Consider the following 23878-nt stretch of genomic DNA (forward strand, 5'->3'; position numbering starts at 1 on the left):
AACTTTACTCTCATTTTATTACTTGACCTAACCTACATGTTTATTAGTATGGACAAAACACCATCAAAGAATGCAAGTATTTATTTTTTTCATTTTTTTACAGATGCAAGAAACGGTTAAAGATTCATTGCAATGTTCAATTTCATTTTTGCAATACATCTGTTTGATATTTTTTACACTAAACACCTTTTAATCGATTCAAGCATTTATATATAAAATAGTAATAATAGGTTTCGGTTGCTAGTTGGCCTAACGATTAAATTATCAACTGCTTATTTTAAATATTGCTACTTTCAGTAAACGAAATTAAAGCCTGAAACACCTACAACAAATTTGTTTTCCTACAAATCCTGGTTTTACTTAGAATCATGAAAAAGCGTATGAATATTACTTCAGCTGACAATTGTTATGCTGAATACTTGAACATCCACCGAATATATGCTGGAAAATCCTTTTTTTCTCAACAGACTCCAGCGACACAAAACCACCCTCCCTTCACCATTTTGCCACTTTTTTTACGCATTTACACTAGGTCGGCACATTCTCGCTAAGATGTCTGTCGCGTTACGTCATACAAGTGTCGCGTGACGTTCGATTCATGTCGCGTGTCGCATAAAAATTACCAATGATACCTATCCGACAACAAATGTTTAAGAAAAGGTTGTAAAGTAAAATATTAGGTTTTATAGCTAAAATCTGATAAAAAGTAATTGTAGTCAATGTTTTGCTTATTTAAGCACGGCAATGACGTCATTTGGTATCGGATCGCGATACTTTGTGTCAACGATATCGGGTATCGGAATAAAATGTCAAGTATCAGACGTCCTAGTATTCAGGAATGTATTTAAACCTTGATATTTGCCTCAATTTTTTTCGTTCAAGGATCAATAGGAAACGCACCAGCGATAACCGTACACTATGTTGTTGACTGCTGTACGATTGACCCTTTTGGAAATCAGTATATTTATAAATAAGCCATTATACGTTAAATCAGACCGGACCGTTGCTATCACCTTAGCCATCAAGATACAATTTGTTTTCATTCTTTGTTTTTTTCTTAGGTTTTGACATTTCTAAGGTATATTTCCAGCTAACGTCACCGTGCAGTATTTTCACCCTTTCTATGTGTCCACAGAATAGCACTATGTGGACTCCGACTATCCATATTGCAATTGTTTGCCATAAAAGAAAATATACACGTATAAAACGTCTGTGTCATATTGTTGCTGTATATCCCCAGTAGCACCGACCAAACTGTTAAAAGAAAATAAACACATTTACTTTTTTTGCGCTTTTGGCAAACGTTTTAGGTGATTTCGCTGCAAAAGCGCCAAGTCCGCTCTAATTAAGATAAATATTTTGCCGGAACATTATGAGGTGGCACCAGGCAAATTCTAGTGGCTTGTTGAAATTTTGGAGCAAAATGCGGCTAATTTTATTGCTAATGAAATTTAAATTAACTCTCAAATAAATCTAGTTGTCCAAGTTTTGCGCCAGAGCGCCAACTAGTGGAGTAGCAGCTCTGAATGAGCCATTATACACATATTAATAATAGCTTACTCTAAACATTTTAATAATACCTCTAATGTGAAATATCAACTGACAAAACAACCTTATGTAAGACTGCGTTCATAATGAAGTTGCTTTTAAACTTACAGATTTAGAAAGTTTGTGACTTATTCATTGCTTTCGTTTAAAACACCTAAAAATACAAATGAGATTTGTCTGGGCAAACACTCACAATCACCTAACTTTAATAAGAACAGGTTATGCGATTGTTAAGCATTATTTGACGAGTGTTAAAGACACTAAACCAATGTTGCAATGACTCAAGTTAATGGATAGACCACGCGGTCCGTTTAAGAACTTGAATAACTTTGGCGGCCGTCGATTGATCGGGTCACGCGATACGAGCACCTCGTGTGCTCGCTCGCTCACGCTTCAAGTGACCGCTTTTTCCAGGTGATTTCTTATAGCGGTGCCGCCGGGTGGCGACAAAGCGCGCAACGAGTTCGGCCGATGCTGGTGCCCTTAAGTCAAGACTTAAGTGTTTTCGAGTAAAATTACTTGCAGAGAGAACATTTTGGAAAGCCCTGATTAAAATCATGCTGAGGATCTTCTTACGAAATTCGTTCGATCCAATAAAAACGTTAAAGGAACTAAGTTAGACCTGATTGCCACCACTGTATCCGCTAAACGCACTTTTTTTACAAATGTAAAAGAGTTTTTAAAGACTTTCAACACCAATCGTTTTCTGGAGCCCACGCGATCAATAGTTTGCAAGGATATTTAAATATAATACCTTAAGTACCCAATGCTTACTTCACCCAAGTTTCAAAAAGTGTCCAAATGAGTTTGTTGAATTCTTGCAAATTTAGCAATGAGCAATAGCATATGGACCAGCATTACATTAAGGAAATGCGGGAAGTAGGCTAACTAACCTCATCTTACGGATTTCGTTTACCCAAAAACCTCGTCTTAAGAAAGTAACTCTATGCATTCTTGTTTTTTATCCCTGGTTTTCTATTCTCCAACTCCATAAGCAGATTGGTAGCTAGGGTATTTTCCGCCCGGGTGCACACTTTATAATTGGCGCCCCCTCCTTCATGTTTAATCACATTTTCCATTACGTTAACATAATATACCTTACTTCATACGGCAAAACAATTCAAATTTTAATAGAACATTGTATTTAAAGAAGAAGCAGCCTCATTTTGGCATTTGAAAGCCTCATTTCGGCGCCCCTGAACATTGGCGCCCGGGAACATATGTATCCCACCGCCACCCCTGAGTTATGCCTGTGTCCATCAGACTTTGGTTTAGATTTTCAAGTCGGTCGTATTATTAGAAAGAGACTTTTTACGATTCGGTCATATTAATTGCGTTGCTGTTCAGTAAAGAACCGGAGTTCTTAAACTTTTTTAAAGCAGTCCACTAAAAATAATTGGTTGCGTATTCGGCTCAGCAAATGTGAAACTAAGGAATAATTTTTCTTAACTAAATTTTTCGTTATTCTATTATTTTTATTATACACTACGATTTTACCTCGGCATGCTTAGACCTCGAAAATTGGTCCACGTACCCCCATGAGTCCGCTTTTCAAAGTTCAAGAGCCCCTGGGTTAAATGTTCAGTTGTTCTTGTGATCAACAGTGTTTCTAAACCTTTTTTGTGGTTGCTACCCGAATACTATAGGCATAAGTAAAACAGCGAAGCTTTGGCGACCTAATTTCTCTTCACTGAACTGTTTTAAGCTCAAAGCGAACAAATCGTAAGACCCTTACGCTTCCAGGTTTTTGATGTTAAAACCTTTACGCTTCCAAGAGTTTGACGTTAGCTCTTTCCCTTTTCATGTTTTCGACGTTTATATATCTTAGTCGCAGTGTTTTTTCGGGGTCGCATTTTAGCCGTTAAAAACTTAAACCCTGGGGATGAACCCCTAATCTTCCAGAATTTTGACGTTTTTTCATCTATCTCTCCAAGAGTTTGATATTAGTTGAAATGCCTACCCTTTTAGAATTTTGACGTTTAAACTACTACCCTTTCTTGATTTTGACGTTAAAGCCTCTATCCTTCAAAGGATTTTGGCGTTTAAAGTTAAAACTTTAACCCTTCCAGGATTTTACGTTAACAACTTTCACCTTTTAAGTGATTGAAAGAGGCATCTGTTAGGATTCTAGACCACCTTCGCTTTTGTTTATAAAATATTTATATATTTTTCTTAAACTAAAAATACATAATTTATTATGGTACCTGTAATCATTTAAAAGACGAGAACTTGGCAAACAAAGTAAGCCAGATTGCCTCAGCTTCTCACAAGCGGACTTGCTTTTAATTGCAAGGCTTAAGGAATCCATAAATATACTATAGATTACTACAGAATTCTTCTTTGAATATTTTAATTTTGGCTCGCTTCGTTGTGCTACGATTTTGTTCTAGAATCCAACCACAGCGTTAAAACAATTATTAAAGCAAAGCACAATATTTTGATCAGGGTGTTGGTTAGTGTTTGGTTGATGGCGTATCAAGTATTATTGATATTCATTAACAATATTGCTGGTTAACCTACCAAAGCCCAAACGCTAACCCGCACCACACCCTAACCCAAATAATGTTCGTTGTGGTAGTAGTATATACCGCGGCTAAATGACTTAGCCTGAACTCAAATCATAGTTGAAAAGCCATGCCAATCTCTTCAACACTTTTTTTGGCGATCCGAGGCAAAAAGGTGCTTAACCCTGTACCAATCAGAGGCTGTTGATGGCACAAACAGAACTACGAGTAAACGAGTCTACTCTAAACTTTGTTGTTTCTTCATATGCACCAGAGCGGGACAGACGACCAAACAAATTCGCCATTTTCCCCAACTTTCCACTCATTCGTTTAAATCTCTTTGAGTCATTTGACGTTTAAACCTTTTACCCTTCCAGGCTTTCGACGTTCTTCGTGAGCTGCAGCCGAGTTTTGCGCATAGTTGCCATTCTAGATTATTTTAATCTAGATTTAGATGTTTTGGTTTGAATCTAGATGTAGGATTATACAATCTAGATGTTAGATGTTTTTTTAGATTATTATAAAAAAATATTGTATAAAATTAGTGACAGATTCGCTATTGACGATAAATATTTCAGTAATTTCAAAAGATTTTTTTTCAAACTGAAAAAAAATGATGAGATATAAAATCGAAATTTCAGTAACTCGACTCGTCACGTTCAGTAAAATGTTTTATAAAGCAGAAATCTTAAATCTAAAGCATCAAGCAAGTCCCTTTATGCAACTTTATACGGCATTAAGCCTCAGGCGTTGATTAAGCTTTTATGTTGATTTTTTGTCCAAAAGTATTAAATATTTTCAAAAATCATCTTTAGATTATTTTTTTAGATTTCTCCATAAAAATCTAGATGTTTTTAGATTATTTTTTTGGTAAATCTAGATGATTACTGTGAGAAAAAAATGGCAACTATGGTTTTGCGTTGAAGCTCGAATTTGTTTCGTGCGACCTTGGCGCTGAAGATCTTGGCTTGGATCAAACTTCGAGGGAGATTCTATAGAAGAAATGCCAGGTTTTCATCCACTGCGCTGCAACACTTAAGTTCAACGAACACCTCCGGTTAAGGCACTTATGTTCAACGAACACCTGAGGTTAGGGCACTTAAGTTCAACGAACACCTGCGGTGAGGGCACTTAAGTATACACAACGTCTCAGGATTTCCGATACTTTGTATTTAATTACGATCTACTTTTGTTATTTGATATGTTCGGCAAAAGTATTACGCTTTCAAAATAATCAAGCTACTGGGCGCAGGTCTAGGATCCCACAACGAACATTGTTTGACTTAAGGTCAGTGCAGCTTAGCGTTTGGGTTTGGGTAGGTTAAGCAGTACTAATAAAAATAATACTTGACCAACCCCCACGCATGGCTGCTCCCAAGGGGTTACCCCCGGTCTGGCATAAAAAAAAATGCCATTATTATTATTGTTTTAAATTTTGTTGCTTCAGATGTATGATATTGATTTGTATATAAATGTCTACTTTTATAAAATCGTATCTACATTTTAATATCACAGTTACTGAATTGAATTATGTGTATAGTTCATAATGCCCCGCATGCTTGTTAAGTGTTAATTACATGATGGTGTAAAAAGTATACCCCTAATTTGTTTTTGTCTGTTTAGTTTGCTGCCGTCTAAAAAAGCTTGTTAACCACTGGTTTCTTTATCAATTTCTACAGGTTGGCCTTCGAGATAAACGTCCAGTGTGTGAGGAGGCTTCTCATAATATTTTGACCTGAACGAAACAACCTCCAAGCATTCGTTCACATCTCCACAGGTGTTTATTAGCAATATGCAGTGTTACACAAAAAAACTTAATTTTGCTGTTTTATTAATTGATAAAGCTTTCAAAATCACACTTTTTTTCAAATGCTTTATGTGATTAACTTTATAAATTTGTGCTAAGGTTACTCTATTATAGGGTAAATATACCCATATTCCACACACTAGGCCGAGGGTTACCATTTTTTTCCTGAAGGGTGGGTAACTGTTGGGCCTGACCATCGCAGGTCGGTTAACTGTTAGGATGTACGAGCGCAGACCAGGTGTAACTCTTTTGTCAATATTTATTAACTTTATTAAATTATCTTTAAATGAGGAAAATTAAATTATCATGTAGCAAGCTAAAAATTGTCGTAGAGTTATAAATTTCATTCACTACTGACAATACTTTAAAAAACAGTTACAAAGATTCCAAAATTCAATGTATCAAAAATAAATGAGCAAAGATAGACGATTTATTTCATAGGCCTTTTCAAGGCATTTATCTGGTAAACTTGTTGTTTTTGTACATGGTGTGGCATGAAATGTGTTAGTTTTTTACTGTGCCGCAAGCTGAAAAGTTTAGAAACTACTGATTTAACTTCTCCCCCATCCATGGAATTTTGTCGCAAGAAATTGTAATTTAAACCTTCATCTTTCTTATATATTTTTGTTTAAGGATAAGGTTAAATATATTTAATTAAAAAGCCAGAAAATTGTTTTGACGTTGTAACTACCTTATAAAGTGCTATTGTCATACACTTTTTTTGTGTAAACTATAATCTATATTTTATAAAAAAAGTTATTTTTTTTAACTATAACATTTTTTTATCTATACTTAAACCATTGTATTGTTTGATATATAGAGAATAATGCATAAAACAGTAGAAGGTAGACGAATTTACATCATTTTTGTCCAGCGTACGTCTATTGCAACCAACAAGAAACCGATGAACAGCTTTACAATGTTGGAATCGATTACCTCGATCTTGAGGGCTCCCTCCGGTGAATGGGCGATGCCCTTATCACCAAGGTCACACCACAGCTTCTTGGCAAGAGGTAGGTGACCATATTCGCTAATTCAAACCGAAATTAAAGTCCTTAGGTTAGTTATTAGGACATTTTGACAAAGGTCACTTTGAAAAAAGTGTTTGTTTTACCCTGGAAGTGGCCCAAGAAGTTTAATATTTGAATTGAACTCTTGCATTATTTCGTTTTTACCCTGCTTAAGTTTTTATTTTAATCCTTTAAACTAGGGGTGACGAAAACGTGGCCCGCAGGTTTTTGGAAGCACATATCTATGCGAACATTTTTTTTGTAAAATGAACATCACAAAAAGTCGTTACAGGTCAAGGCTAACAGACGAATATCTTAGTATGCAGTTGAGAGTTGCCACATCGACAGTTCGTCCTAATATCAAGTGCTTAGCAAAGCAAAAATGTTTCCAAATTTCTCATTGAGCAACAAAATTCATTAAATGTTTATTTGTTATTTTTTATTATTTCATATTTCAATATTACATTAAATAATTTAAGCTGTATGGTTTGCATGGGTTTCAATTAGTTTGGTTTGATGAACAATTGTTTGTGATTTTAACAGGTTTTACAGTATAAGTAAAAAAAAAAAAAAAAAATGTTGTACTCAGCGCCGTCAGCGGTAACTGACAAAGTGGCCCGCGACAGCAAATAGGTTCGTCACCCCTGCTTTAAACCGTGTTCTTGCCAATATATTAAGGACAAATACCAAGTTTTAAAAGTGTTGCTAGAAGAAAACAGTGCCTAAAATACTTTATACTTAATGTGCCACAAGCTAGAATGTTTTAACACCACATATTTAATATGCACTGCCTGAGATACTTTGGCCATTATGTTCGTTTTTGTTATCATCTAGCGGTAGCAATAATTAACTATATATATATATATCTCAAAAACTGGACTCATGGCATGCTGCACGATTGTCCTTCTTCTTGTGTTGACCTTCATAACACTTTTCTCTAGTTTCTAGCAGAGACTACTTCAAATTTTCCCAAAAAACTATATTTTCAAGTTCTTTTACTATGTAAATACAAATTTTTTTAGTCCTTCACGCAATTAAGCTATTGTTCAGCTGCATATTTGTGCACAAGTTCGCTGGAAAAACTTCATTTTAAAAATTTATTGCTTTATTAAGTCGTATTTTGACGTAACTTGAAAACTGTCAAGCAAACAAAAATCTAAAAAAAAAAATCGCCTCAGAACAGGGACCATACAAACTTTCCAATAAACAATTTATACATATCACATCACACAAATACAACATTTTTTTGTGAACTAAACAAGCCAAATGCTTCAAAAAAGAACCGTTTTGGATCAAAATACCTCTCTTGACTGAAATGTAACCTGTTGCGTTTTCGTTCAGACCGAACGCTTACACGCTGTCGAAGGCTTTAAGTGTAATATATTTATTGGTTTAAAGTTGTAGCTAAATGTTGCGTTTTCGTTTCAGACCGAACACTTACACGCTGACGAAGGCGCTTGCTGAGGACGTCGTTGCAAGAGAAGGATCTCATCTTCCAATCTGCATCGTCAGGCCCAGCATGATAATACCAGCTTACAAAGAACCGTTGCCGCCTGCCGGTATGTTTTTAGACTTGTTGTAAGTTAGATATTTTTTCAGTGCAGAAAGAACACAAAAAGAGTTAAATGTGTTTAAAATACTAAACATTTTGAGTGGTTTCATTGATGTTAAACATTTAGAAGGATTAAATAACTTGAAGCAGTCCTATTCAATCTCTGAAACTTAGGTTTAAAGCGTGTTTTATTAAAGGGTTTGCCAATTTAAGCAAAGCCCATTTTTGTTGCACAAAATTTTGTGGCTCAATAATTTTTTATAAATAAAAAAGAACTATGAAATAGGTTTAGAGCAAAAAACAGCATAACATATTTTGAAGCAGATATTTATTCAGCTGTGCGTTAGCGAGATACTTGCCAACAATGGATTTACATTTCTTTTACTTTCCTTATCAATTTCTCCCCAAGCCATTATTCCTGTAAAATTAAGTAAGTGACACAAATAATTATAAATCTAGCTTTTTTAAATTGCCCTGTGTAATGAAACTTAAATCACTGATAAAGACTAATGAAATCATTCAACCAATTAGGGATTTCATGCAAGCAAGGCCAGTTTGGAGTGCAAACCACACCGCAGTTGCATTTCTAGCCTGGCCTTGCTTGCACAAAAATTCTTAGTTGATCGACTGATTCTGATACTCCAGTGGTTCCCACCTTTTATGGTTTGCGGCACCCATAAGGAACAATAAATAGATTGCGGCACAACTACTTGAATCTTGAAAGTTGATTTCTGTAGTGTCACTAAAAACGGAACTGGGACATCGCAATCAAATTTATTTGCATGTAGAAACATATCATTTGATTTCTGCACCCAAATCATACACAAAAAGTTGTATTAATAGGATTTTAAAAAGAGCGATAATTATGTTTTTAAGGAACTTCAATTACCCTTCTTTAAGCTTCCAAATGGCACCCCGGTTGGGAACCACTGGGTTAGTCTATGGCTTCCGGTGTACTGCTTAATCGTGTTCCAAATTTCACTGCATTATAGCCTTTGATATAAAAAATTCTTGTTTTTTCTCCAGGGTTGGTGTACAAACGTGTCTGGACCCACCGCTTTCATAATAGCGTACGCCAAGGGTGTGCTTCGTTCTGTGATTGTCGACAACTCGATAACCTGTGACCTCATACCGGTCGACTTTGTTGTGAACGGCGTGATTTGCGCGGTGATGAAAACCGCTTGTGACTCAGCAGAAAGGAGGTGCTCGCTCGGCTACGAGAGTGACAGTGCAGTTTCATCGCTTGGGGAAATTGGCTTACAAGGTTGTAAATACAGATAGATTACCAAACAGTTGGCGTTTTTGTTCATATCCGCTGGTGTTGTAGTTAGATGTAGAATGAATATCAAAGCCCATACAGAAGTAGGTTGCAATTTGTCATCTGACCATGTGAAAATCAACAAAGAATTTTTTTAAATTTCCACAAAATGCTACTTAGTTATACATGTGCCTTGATATTCATTCTACAATTTATTTCGTTTTAAATTGTACAAAACTATTTTAAGCTTGAGAAAAAAACCCTGTATCTAGCCAGTGTTTGAATTTATTCCTAATTTTGTATTCATTTGATAAACAAACCCCTGTTCGAAAACATGTAATTTTTTTTTACTTCATAGTTGTTGTGTTCTTTTTGTATTTTGAGTCCTGTATAAAAAATCTGTTCCAAAACTGCATTTTTACTCTAGTTTAGTCATTCTAAATTACCAAGAGGTTTTTAGGTTGTCTACTATGAATAACTAATTCCACCTATATTTATTGAATAAGTTGATTAATTTAAAACTTAACCGGTTAAACATGAATTTCCAGGGGATTCATCTTCGGACAATGAAAGCATCAGTTCCTTTACTTGCGACCGAGTTCCGAGGGTCAATGGATCACTTCCCATCTACCACGTCAACTCTGGCATCAAAAATGGCCTTGCTATGGACCGCTTGAGTAAGAATGGACAACTTTAACTAAAAGTGTTACATCAGTAAATGTAGGTTTTAGTGTTTCTTAACCAATGGGAAAAATTGTGTTGACATGTTGATTTTGTTGGGTTGCAGGCTGCAGCAGTTTACATATCTAAAATTGTTCAGTTAAGTTGGGCAAAGTTTTGCCGAAGGGAAAATTTAAGGCAAAGTCAAAGATATGGATCTTATAAACAAAATTGACTTTATCTACCTTATGGTATTTCACCTTTACACTTTACAGTTTGTGACCTTATCAGTTTTGAAATTTGGTGCTGTGCACGTCTCACTCGGGACTCTTATGTTTGTGTAGTCTTAGTTTAGCGTACTCTTACTCAATCCGGAGTCCGACTTTCACCAAATGTCCTGTTTCTGCGATTGCCCAGTCCGGATCCGACTCTACAGCCTGTATTTCACACATTTATTAAACGAAAATCAGGTAGATATGTTCAACATACCACTCGTAGTGTGTCATATAATTTATTAACCCATAAGGATAGTCTTACTTCTAACTTAAGCCCCGTGTTCTCTACTCCAGCAAACTAACCGACTCTGTTGAGTCCCGACTCCACAACCCTGGCTTAAATTCATCATTTACAATTTTTATTTTTGTTTTCAGTTTCGCTTGCAAAGAACAATGTGGCAGAGAATCCAAGCGACCCATTCCGTGCCCCTTGGGTGTTATGCACCAATAACAGGTGAAATAGATTTTTTAGTTTTGCTTTTGTGATTGTCACATTTTATCAAAAATTGTTAAATATAGTTTTCCAAAAAAGAGTTTCTTGTGCGAAAGCTATTAAATACAATTTGTTTTTATAGTGCCACCTGATTACTCTATTTAACATGAAGAGATATAGTTTTCATTATTCCAACACTTTCGGCAAAGTTGTGTTCATTTAAACAATTTATTTATTTATATGCAGAAAGCTGTACGAGCTCACCACCTTTTATTCGCAAACTATTCCTGCCCATGCGATGGATGCAGGTCTGGCCCTTATGAGGAAAAAACAAAAGTGAGTTATACTTGAAATAAAATAAAGTCTAAGCAGATGCTAAAAACTCTAGTTTGCCACCTATGCCTTATTGTGGATTGAACACTTTTGAAATTTTCGTTTGTTGAATGGTGCAATGCTTTGTCTGATTTTTTTTATTGTTTTTTTTTAATGTTTAAGGCCCTAGTCTAGATGGAACTTTATTTTATCATTCAATATCTAGCTTTTTGTCAACTTGTCTTTACACCTCTCAAACTGTTAGGATTTAAACTTCCTTTATTATGTTATAACAATTGTCTGTTTTTTTTTCAATATGACATAAAATTGGATTACTTGTTTGAATGACTTGAATGACCATTTAGGCAAGAATTTAGGATTTTATTTAGCTTGAAATTATTGGTCCCAGTTCACAAAAATACTTTATTCTGAACCCAATGCTACGCTAATCCCACAAAATATAATGTTTAATTTCAGAATGGCAAAGACTTCAATATTTCTTTATTTTTTCAGAATGGCAAGACTCAATGAAAAGATCATGAGCGCCATGGAAGTGATGGAATTTTTTTTTTTCGACGAACTTTCAGTTCAGCAACACGAATGTCGATCAGCTGCGTTCTTCACTGAATGCTGAAGACCAAAAGGTGAAATATTACAAGATCTTCTAGTTCAGAGCATCTAATCATAGGGTTAAATTTGTGTGTTGCACGTTTGTTACAAATTATTTGAATCTTTAAAAGCGTTTAAATGCCTTTGAATTGATTTGCGTATTGAAAAGTCTTTGTAGAACGCAAACTGAATCTGTAAAAAAGAAGATATCTCCTCGCCCCAATACACGTTAATGACGACAATAACTTCAAGTGGATGGTAGCAATATACTTTAGACTTTCTCGTCCGAGTCATAATCAGTCATTTATAAGTTCTAGACTAGTTATTAATAGAGAAATATATTTCGCCAATCTGGCATCATCAGTCTATGAAAAAAGCCCTATATTTTGTGGAACCTTATTTTCCCAACGTTTTTGAACAGTCTTTGAATTAATTTTATGCTCAGTATAAGTTATGTGTTCAGAAAGTGCTGTTAAAAAAACAATGAGATTAACTGACGATGATACAAGTGTGAATCGAAACGTCTTAATCAAGATGATGTGGATTTACTCGAACTTTTTGGCTTGAAACTCATTATCAAGCTTTTGTTAATTGTTTCTCAGGCTTACAACCTTGATTGCGGGGTTTATCAGTGGGAAGATTACTTCACAACTTACATCGCCGGCTGCAACCAGTTCATTCTAAAGCAGAAGAACAACGATCTACAATCGAAACAAAAACTAACCAAGTAATGAACTTTATGCTTGTGGAAGTTTTGTTTAAAGCAATAAATTTCGATCTTATAAATACTTTCATGTTTATTTGTGACATGACACTGTAAACGTAAAACAATGCATTTTTCTAAAGAAGATTCGTGGTGACTTCATTAGATTACATTTTCCACCAAAATATCGAAATCCCTAGAACAGTGGTCGGCAAACTATGGGCCGTGGCCCAGATGTCTGCCGCGAGTTACTTTTGAGCAGCTGAGTGATATCATGTAGTTGTGGGCCGCGTGATAGCCGTACGTTCATTGCACTTTATTGTTAATATTGGTGTGGCATAGAATTTTTAATTTGGCTCAGTTTGAAAAGACCCACGTGCCCAATGTGGTCCTAAATGCCTGTCCAAATATATTTTTTGTCAACTTTAACTATGTGTAATTGAAAATTTTTTCTCGCTTCGCGCGTATATTCTTCGTTGTGTAGTATGTTTTATAATATGGCATGGCAGAGTTTTGGGCATCAAGGCGCCGTGTAATATTTCACCTAAAAATTAAATATTCAGAATCCGACATTGCTTCGTAGTGATTTTAGTGGGCCTACAATAGCTCTGAAAAAAATACTTTGGGCCGCGACGAAAAAAGTTTGCTGACCACTGCCCTAGAATTCGCAGTGGTTTCATTAGATCACACTTTTTTCGCCAAAATATTGAAATCCCTAGAATCTACCTTCATATTTGTTCATATCCTAGTTTCGCCGATTCATCACCGAATTTCCTTTTTATCTAAAACTCTATTGGATGGTTGGGCCCGTTTTTTATGTTTTTACTTTTGTCTATCCGATAATCAGATTTATCGTATCGCCACTGGTCCGATACTGACGTAGTATCGGCGCCAAAATGTGTCTATTTAAGCTTTGTTTTGTGGTCTTATTAGAAAGTATTACATAAAAAGTTAAAATAAACAAAGTTTATTCATGCGTTTTATCTTAAAATGCAATTAGATGGGTGAGCCCGTTTTAACCGTGTGTTTAATTTGTTCAGATTGCGTTTTAATGTTTGTTGAAACCTAAGAAGATTAGTTGATCATAAAACATTGCAACTAAAACAAGATGGCTGAGCCCGTTTTAACTGTGTGTTTAATTTGTTCAGATTGCGTTTTAATGTTTGTTGTTACCTAAGAAGATTAGTTAACCAGAAAACATTGCAACTAAAACAAGATGGCTGAGCCCGTTTTAACCTTGTGTTTAATTTGTTCAGATTGCGTTTGGTTGAGAAGTGCTTCTACTCGGGAGCTGCCTTAGGAGTTTGCGGTCTCGCCGTTGCAAGTGGATTGACGAGTTCGCTCTGGCAACTCACAGAGTTCATCGGCGACTCACTCGCCCTTCTATAATTTCACAAGTATTCTCTTTGCCTTCGATTTTATCGCAACACGATTCATTGTGTTTTACATAAGCCACGACTTGCAAAACCTAAAGTGGGTTTTACCTTTATGGCATGCAAAAACCTAAATCCACTACAAACTGTATCTAAATGTCTCAATTTTAATAATTTTTCATGGATAGTGCGTATTTAAGTCTAAAACGATTGTGTCTATGCATATTGGTAATACAAATAATTTCTTTTCCAATATTACAAAAAGTTTCGAGGCTCACTTGACATTCTCTCGGGGATTACAAAGAAGCATTGAGCGGTTTTATTTTGCCGCGTGTAAAGATAGCTTTCGTTTGGTTCGAATCTCATCGCAATAGAGCTCTTTGTATTCTGGGCTTACATAGCTATGCAGAAGGTATGTTGTACAGGAAGAACAAATATTTCAGTGTTGTCATCCATTTGTGCAAATGCTAACTTTTCCATTTTTACTGTGTAATTATTTCTTCGTTATTGTTCTGTTTCAAAGCTTACACTTTACTTTATACTTGTTCTTTAATGTTAACATAGACTTTGTTTTTTTTATTTCAATGCCTCCCAAATGTAGGTAACTGTAAAAATCACAACGATTTTAATACTGTGTAGAAACGCATCGTATTTGTAAATACAGCCGTTTTGTTGTAGCTATGTTTTATGGTTTAGTTATTCTTCATATTTTACTGGAATAAAAAAGCTAAAGTATTTTGACAAAAAACTGTATGTTTTGTCTTTAGTGGAACTATTATAAATGCAAAATATTCGCGAATCTCAAAATTAATCTTCTTGTATATCTCTTGGCCCGCTTTTTTAAAGTTGCTTTAGACCAAAGGCATCGTTACTCTCATCACCTCATATAAATGCTTTTGGCAACTTAAAAGATATAAAGGCAATTTTTCGCTTCGTGCTACAAGTTTGTAATATAACTTTTGTATTAAAAGCACCACTTCTCCAACCTGGAAATAAACCAACTGTTTGGTTTTCATAAGGTTAGTTGTGCAGCTGTGTGACGTCATATTCGAAACAATTCATTGCCCCCCAAACAAACATCCTAGATCCGCGCCTGGTAGCCTTAGAGCGTACATTTAAGTCACTGTCTCGTTTTTTCACCGGTGCGTTTTCCGGCAGTGTACATCGCATAGTGGCTTTTAGTTTTGCTGCGTACCGCCGGGTTTCACAGCAAGCCATTCTGATCCAATTAACACAGGGGTTCCCAACCTGTGGTACGTGAACCACTAGTGGTACGCGTAGGTTTTTCAGGTGGTACGCGAGTAGCTTTCACAACTTTATATTTTTGTTTTCTTGTTTTATTTAAATAAAAAATTTACCCGAAGCCCATTCTTATTGTTACGTAGCTGTTCCTGTTGTTTCGAAACAACGCAATCTTCAAAATACACGCCGTGTCAATTGTTGACAAGGATCACAGTTGCTTTGTAAAGTGTACAATGCTGTGAGACTGTGGGCGTTAATTATGCCAAATGATTGCTGTTGATAGATATAATCGACTGTTTTAAAGCTTAAAGGCCCGTTTACAAGGCCCGTGCTGCACTGAGCTGCACTGGGTGTGAAATTGTTTGCACTTCAGGTGCAGTGAGCTGCGCTGGGCGTAAAAATCGCTCCAAACGTAATGTGTTTCTATAGCTGCACTGGGCTTGAGTTTAGCAAAGCGTGAAAATCGCTCCAAAGCGTATTTTTAAGCTAGCTGCAGCTGCTGCACGGGGCTTGAGTTTAGCAAAGCTTGAAACTCTCGTCACAATAGAATTTAAATGCAAATTACGCTTTGCTCAGCTCGGTGCAGCTGTAGTGTAAACGGGCCTTAAGTCCTAAGCTACAAATAGCGTTGAATAATGCTAGTTGTAAGCTAAAAATAGATCAAAATATGATTCAATTAAATTATTTTTCTGCTAAAGTGGTACGCGTGACAGTACAGAGCGTCCAAGTGGTACGAGATCGTAACAAGGTTGGGAACCCCTGAATTAACACAAGACTAAAGTAACAAATTAAAAAACCTACCTTCCAGTGACATCCGATTTTGTATTAAAGGCCAAGTTATTGTGGCACATAGAGAATACAACTCACGCCAATTACAATATTATTACATTTAAGGTAATTTTGATAAACTCAAAATTTCTCGCGTTCCATTGGCATTTACGATATTACGTAGCACTTGAGCCAAGGTTTGTTGAGAAACACAGAAATAACACAATCAGGATAAAATGCTGGATTTTTAGGGACAACTTATAAAGGCTTGATTGTACCCAGTGGCGTATAGCCAGAGTATTTTGCGCCCGGGGGCAAACTATAAAATTGGCGCACCCTTCTCCATGTTTAATGAAACGTTGCTTGTTTTAGACGTCCTGTTCTTACGTCATCTCGAAAACTTCCATGTATTTTAAGTCATATTACTTTTGGCCTTGCACAGGAGACGTTTAAATCACAGTCTCTCAAATTTATATTTTGAGTTTTGTAATAATTGATATTATGCTTTCCTGTCCTACTTGGAGTCGCGGCTTGCAATGCAATCAGCCGGCTCCATTATTTAGGCCGCGTTTCGTGCCTTATATGAAACCGCAAGACCTGATGAAAAAACGGCTGATTTGAAAGCGGCCATTTAAACTGGCCGATTTTATGTTGAGCAAAACGATTTAAAGGCGCCGAAGCAAACGCAATCAGTTTGGTGCAGAATGAGCCGTAAGCAATCACACGAGAAAAGCATTTGATCATCAGTTGAGCTAGTTGTGTTGTAGTTGACCTCTGTGTTAAGTTTGCTGCTGATGAAAGCTGTAAGTCTTCTTTGATAAGGTAAGTTAAGAGTTTTATTTTGTTTGTGTATCACTTATAACTTAGTTTAAGACTAAAGCAACCGAACTATGTTTTTCTTTTTTTGCTTACTATTACTGTAATGTTTTTTTTTATTAAGAGAAAGTTTTAAATGTGTATTTCAAGCAAAACATTTAACAGTTATTGAAATGTAAAGAAAGAGTAAAGGTTGGGGTTTTATTCCACATTTAAATTACCTTTATTTAACTCATATTGACATTATTCGCATTGCAGCCAACCATTGTTTAACTTCCATTTATTCGGGCGAAAAATGACACAAAAATCGAAAGCAGAAAGTTTACAGCACGAATAAAAGTAAAATACTGCCTGTTCATTGTTTATTATTTAAAAATATTTCATTTACAATTCATTTCTTTTAAACTTGAAACACGTCCAACCATTACCATCTGTCAAATTGTAATTAGTTTGAAGTTGACTCAATTTATTGCTAATTGCGATGGTTTTAAAGGGTTTGAAACATTGAAAGTTGACTTTAGGTGAGTTGGGTTTTTTATTTACACATCCTTGCAAGGAAAGTGATACCATTTGTAAAGTGCCAGTACCACAACTTTATATGTGGCGGCCTTACAAATTAAACGCTGTCTGAAAACTAAGTGGCTGTGAAAAACTTATCGAAATTACACAACAAGGCAACAGGTAAAAACCATAATGCTATCAGTTATATAATTGGTGGTTTGCATTCAAGTCTAGCATGCTTGCCGGCATTACAGTTTGTTATACAAATGTGCAAACTGCACGCCACGTTTCAGAATTTCTCCATGCAAACAGTTTTAGAAGCACGGCTTAACGCTTGGTTGACAAAACCAAGGCACGTGGACCAATTGTTGCCCGGCGCAAAATCGTTATCTGTAGAAAATTGTTTAATTTAGTGACGCTCAAACTTTATATTTATGCTCTTGTCGCATAGCATTCTTCGCAGAGTGTTCGCGTTCTACCCATAACAAGAACATATCAAAAACAAGAAAAGCTAATAAAGTTTGGTAAATTAAGGAAACAAAAAAGTATTAAATCTGGGGCCTACTGTATATGGTTTGCGACAAAAACGCAAAAATCATTGTGGCCCCAGATGCTGACATTCTATGATCACTATAATCAAAAGGATGGGTAGAAGAAGGAAAACACTGAAGTAACAGTCCAGTATTGCCAGGTTACTGACCAATTGTTACCGCCCATTTATACACAAAAAATAGGTAGTGAACCGTCGAGATTATCTTGCTTGTGTTCGTGTATTATTTGGTTGTTTGAAGCGCAGACGAACTGTTTAAACAGGATGGAAAATAAACCCTGTTGCTACTGTTGCAAGAAAATACGAAACGACAAAAACATGCAAAGGTGAATGCATCCGCTTTAGTGGTGCGTTTGCATGAAACACAACTTTGTCCGTTCACCTTTCTGTTCTATAGCCAACTTTTTGCGATGGTCGAAATTGCTTGGGAGTTTCTTTTGTTTCTATAAACCCTTGGTTTACGCTTACAATCCAGCGCAAAATTATTTTCCCGTTGATAGATTCTCATTTCGATCTCTGATCCTCATAGCAGAAGGTATCACTGACGTCTGCGCCTTTTCCGAGCTGATCGCTGTAACACAAAACAAACGCAATAAAATGCTTTGTACATCACACACCATACTACAGGGCTGCGGAGTCGGTTTAAAACAACCGGGGTTTCACCCTGGCTAAAAAATACAGCCGAATCCTTCATAGAGTCCCGTGTCCGGCTCCGACCCACAGCCCTGTATTACACCTATCCCCGTCACCACTTTATTCCAGTGCTGCGTGATCGGTTTAAAACAACCAGTGTAACCAAAATAAGGCGGATATACAGCAATCCAGTCATAGGGGTGTAATGTAACTCACGCACCCGTATAACGTAGATTTGGTTGAAAAAACCCAAAATCTATGCTATTCCACCTTTACGATTTACAGTAGTTACAGTAGCCTTAAGCAGATGCAATTATTTTACGCTAAAGTCGTTGGTTTCAATTGAGTGGTATGCGCTGATAACGAGCATTGTATATCTAAGGGTATTTTATTTTTGATTTAATAAGGTCCTTATATTTTGTGGGGAGTGTAAAAACAATTACATTTATTTCACTTGGGAAAAATTTTCCCTAAATATTATCCCTTTCATATTTAGTGGCTTATAAAGAGTTGGTCTAAGCTCTTAAATTTCTACTTTATAATACTTGTTTTTTTTATCCATATGGGCGCCGTGCGTCTTACTTTGCCAGGCGAATGTACGAGTTGAGAAGCGTTAATAACAAAAAGGAATGTAGAATTTAATTCGACAAATGGTTTCTGTGCATGTTGTTTTTGATTTTTTTAACACATTTACGACGAATAATGGCGCATCAATTTGGTGCGAATAACACTGCGCTTAATATATTTCTTTTACCGGATCCATGCAGCTATGGTGATGCGAGATATATCCACAATACACTTTGCGCAAAGCGGCGGTGGACTCAGCTGGGGCTGCATTAAAAACTAGAACATCACTAAAATTGTGTTAACCCGAAATTAGCAAAACGTCACTTTTAAGTTGCGTAACGTATTTTTTAGTTTTCTCTCCCCTAATTTTTGAATTGGGGGCCCTTACATGAATCCCAGGTTCGCGCCACTTGTTCTGGTTCTTTAAAACAGGGGTCGGCAACCTTTTTTTAGTCGCGGGCCCAAACCATACTCAGTAAGGTCTCTGCGGGCCGCACAAAATATTAACTAGGAATTGTGTTATTAACCCTTTAGAACAACTGTACGTGTTTATTTAAATTTATGGAGGCAGTATATTGTTGGCGCAAAGCGGAAAAAAAGCGTTTGGCTGCTTCGCGAATCCTGGCAGATACACCGAACGCCGGATACGATGAATATCAAAACGGACGTTTTGTTTCCAGCGCCGTACCGACAGGTGCTAAAAGATAACCTCTAAATTGCGCGTTGTCTTATCGCTTTATATTTTGAACGTTGTTTTATCGCTGTGAATTTTGAACGCGTCTCGCACATTTTTATCTCCTTTTTTCTTATTGTGATTTTACTTTGTGTCTTGTTGGCTTTGTGTGTCAGTCCCTGACGAAGGCTTGCCGGATAGTAAGCCGAAACGTTGGTAGAAAATAATATAAATTGCCAGAGGAACCTGTTTTAAATATACTATGCCAGGTAGCAACAGCATATTTATTAATATTGTTGTGATTTAAAACTTTATTTTCAAACCTTGTATATTAAAAAGCCATTAGAAAAATTATTGTTACAACACTTGGTATCACCAGTAAGAAGCATGTATTGGTACTTTATGTTAAAATGTTTTTACATGATCTGTCTCATCGTCCAAATCTTGTCCAGTGTATGTTCCTTGACTTTGACTTGCTTCTGGTTCCGCTTGCTTTTCTTGATATAACTGTGGAGACAGATTTTTAAGACGTGAATAGATTATATAACGATTCTATGTTCTGTATATGTGTTTGATCAAACTACTTAAGTTACTCATGGCGGCAAAAATGCAGAATGTAGGAAAGCGCAAAACTGTTGAGATTACCTCGGTACATTGAGTATTTGTATTGTTGGTTTGGTCGGTTATTTATAAAAGCAAAACTTGCTATAGCGGATTTACGCGTATCATTGTAACAACATTAGGCGCCACTCATACTAAAAGATAAGTTGTTACATTTGAACTTAGAATAGCGCCTATTTAAAACGCAACTGCCACTATATAAACATTCATTAAATATCATTATAATAATAAAGTCATATAATTAACCGATTACTCGGAGAATCGTTATTGCGCAACTCGCTCAACTCGTTACTCGCCCGAGTCAAGCCAGGTTGTTTCGTTCTGAACCCGAAGCTTTGTGTTTAGGTTTTCCTGTTTTAGTTCTGCTTCTTAGTTCAGTCGGGCCTGGACAGATCGAAGCAAACTTGATCTCAGCGAGAAACAAGCGAATGCATTCGATCGCAAAAACGTCAGAATTCCAAGCTCCTTACTTCACAACTTATTCGCCTGAACGCCACTAACTACCATCAAGCTGGATATGGGTATTTTGCTAATAACGACATATTTCCTTATTTAAACTTGTACGTTTGATGCAACGGGAAGCGTCATGACGTCACACGTCTAAACACTGACGTCACTAGTGTCGCAACGTTGCCCCGGCAACATATTCTTACGTTCTGATGAGTGCCTACCTTGCGCAGAGAATTCACATAAGCTTCATCGATACCGCATCCTTCTAACTCCAGCTCTTGTACATTGTGGGCACAAGTTCGGAGGAAAGCGAGTCCTTGCAATCCCAACTCGTTGAAGCTCAGGCCCAACCACTCCATCTACATAAGCACAACATAATGTAAAATACAGGCAGGTGTTAGGCTGCATACAGGTTCTACCAAATTAAACAATGCATATTCGCAACTTACACCAATAAAAAACTCCAATTCGTAATAGGTCAGGAAAAAACTCTGGGAAATATAAAATCTATTGGGATAATGGTGGAAAAAAATAATTTATGGGCCTTGGTGAACTATAGCAGCTGAAAATTTATTGAATGCCCATAGTGGTTGTAGATATTGTCATTTTTCATTAAATCCACAATTTGCGTAGAGTTAGCATGTGTAACCTGGTTGATTTTGCAAGGACGAATACAAGGTTAAACTATAAGAACCATGGTTTGACATGCTGCTTGATTAATTTACATTTTACGTGTTCGTCTGAAATTATTGTAACTATACCCGGGTAGGTTTTAAACTAGGTTAGGGTGGCCAACCAAGTCAGAGACCAAGATCGTCAACCGGCGTTCGTACTTTAACGTAAACCCGCCCACTAAAATCTGTTTGTTCTTATCCATTCACTTGGCGATGGAATAATGCTTTACGAATTGAAGTGGCATTAAAAACCAAAATTGCAAATCTAATAACAATAATATTGCGGTTTAACTTTAAAATGTTATTGTATCAATTTTGGGCAAACAATTTGAATTGTAGGCTAATATGATGCACTGAATGCACGAAAATCAACAAACAAACTAGGTCTACCGGTTGATAAAAACAACTACCGCCGAATGTTATTTATTGATAAGGTCTAAGTTCAGTTGGTCTTGCAAATATTTTCGTACAAGCAAGAAAAATTACCTGCGGTGAGATTCGAAATAATGACCTCGGCCATACCGTAACAGTTACTCTAGCAACCTAGCTATGCAAGATTAGCGATATAACAAATAAAAAAACACTAAATGTCGCTACCGAATTCCAGAAATATTCTTTGCGCAAATGTAGGATCTTTTCTCGTGGTGCAATCGTTTTATCAGCAACATGTTTATCGAGCTAATAATCGTAAAAAGCTTTGGTTGGTAAATTGAATGTATAAGTAAACCCAATCAAAAATCGATGTCTAGTTAATAAAGGTCCATTGAGAAGAAGCGCTATCACAATAAATATACCCAGGCCAGGTTATTTTTAGAGGCCAGTAATCAGGGGTGGATCCATGGGAGAGTGCACGTGGCCATGGCCCCCCCCCCCCAACTGTATTTTGCCTATTGTAACGAAGAGAATGCAAATACATTTCGCAATACCCGCAAATCTAAGTTATGTTTCTAGTATGTCTTAGCCCACTTGAAAACCGGTTATCTATGGGCGCCGTGCGTCTTATCACACCCTCGAAAATTAAAGTTTGGGAACATTAACTATACAAAAGTATTTTTCACGTTAGTGCTTTTCCTTCTTAAAAAAATTAGTCACGTTTTGGCGTAACGCTATGTTTTGTGACGTCACGATTTGACGTAACATTGTGACATCATACCTGCATTTTTTAATGCCCCCTCAAAACAAAAATCCCGCATTTGCCCCTGCCATTAATTGCTTACTTTTGGTGACATAAACATTGTGTTTACGGAAAAATCTTTTGTACACCAGACAGTGGTTCAGTTACCAAATTTTATACGCAATGCTGTTGCCCCATAGCCCATAATGCACATTGTCAAGAGTATTTTGCTTTAATTAATAACTGTAAAGAAAAAAATAAATTTTAGAGAGCTCAACTTAACCAAACTCAAGGTTATTGAAGCAGTAAACTAATTTCAAATTTTTAGAGCTAAGTCAATATTTTGCCTTAACCAACTGGTAGTTTTAAATATTCTCTTAACTCTCGCATACTTAGCTATTTTTTTTACAAAACAACACGTTTAAAATGCCAAATCCAAAAACTGAAAACTTATTGTGCACTGCGTGATTGTACAAGAAATTTAAGTTTAAACCAGGCCTGTACAAATTAAAATGGTGCAAGGGCCACAACAAGCAAAAACAAACAATTTGGCAGGCCGCATACTAAGGTTGCATAATAGGTCAGGTAACAATTCTGGGCTATTATTACCTATTGGGGATGGACAAAATAGTAACGTTATGGGACGTTTCAGTGGACTCTAGCAACTTAAAATTATTAAATGAATTGTTATTTTTTGTTAAATCCACTAAAATAAACCAGGCCCTGGTGATTACTTCCGTGTACGAGTTTTCAGGAAATACACATCAGTTTAATTATTTCTAAATATGTTTTACAAAATCACACAATTAAAATGCAAAAAGAACACAGCGTTTGTATTTTAACGTAAACCCTCCTGCTTAACTTTATTCGTATTTCTTATCCATTCATTGACGATAGATTAAAGCTATACGAATTGCTGTGGCATTAAATAGAAATTGCAAATCTAATAACAATAATATTGCGGCCTAACTTTAAAATGTTATTGCTTCAATTTTGGGCAAAAAATTTGAATTGTAGTCTAAGTATAATGCTGCACTGAATGCACGAAAATTAATATCTCCACGACCTAGTACCGGTTAATAAAAACAACAACCGCTTAATGGTATTTATTGAGAATGTCTAAACATATTCGGTTGGTCTTGTAAGGATTTTCGTGCAAGCAAGGCAAGTAAAAATTGCCTGCGGTGAGATTCGAACTAATGACCTCGGCCATACCGGGAACGTC

The 23878-nt window shown here is 36.3% G+C and overlaps 1 pseudogene; it reads left to right on the top strand.

Annotated features, from left to right (window-relative positions):
* Positions 1-2768: 2768 nt before the first annotated feature.
* LOC146137278 (fatty acyl-CoA reductase 1-like) lies at positions 2769-14060 on the top strand (annotated as a pseudogene).
* The last annotated feature ends 9818 nt before the right edge of the window (positions 14061-23878 follow it).

Source organism: Ascidiella aspersa, chromosome 7 (assembly GCF_963924565.1).
Source record: "Ascidiella aspersa chromosome 7, kaAscAspe10.2, whole genome shotgun sequence".
Taxonomy (NCBI): Eukaryota; Metazoa; Chordata; class Ascidiacea; order Phlebobranchia; family Ascidiidae; genus Ascidiella; species Ascidiella aspersa.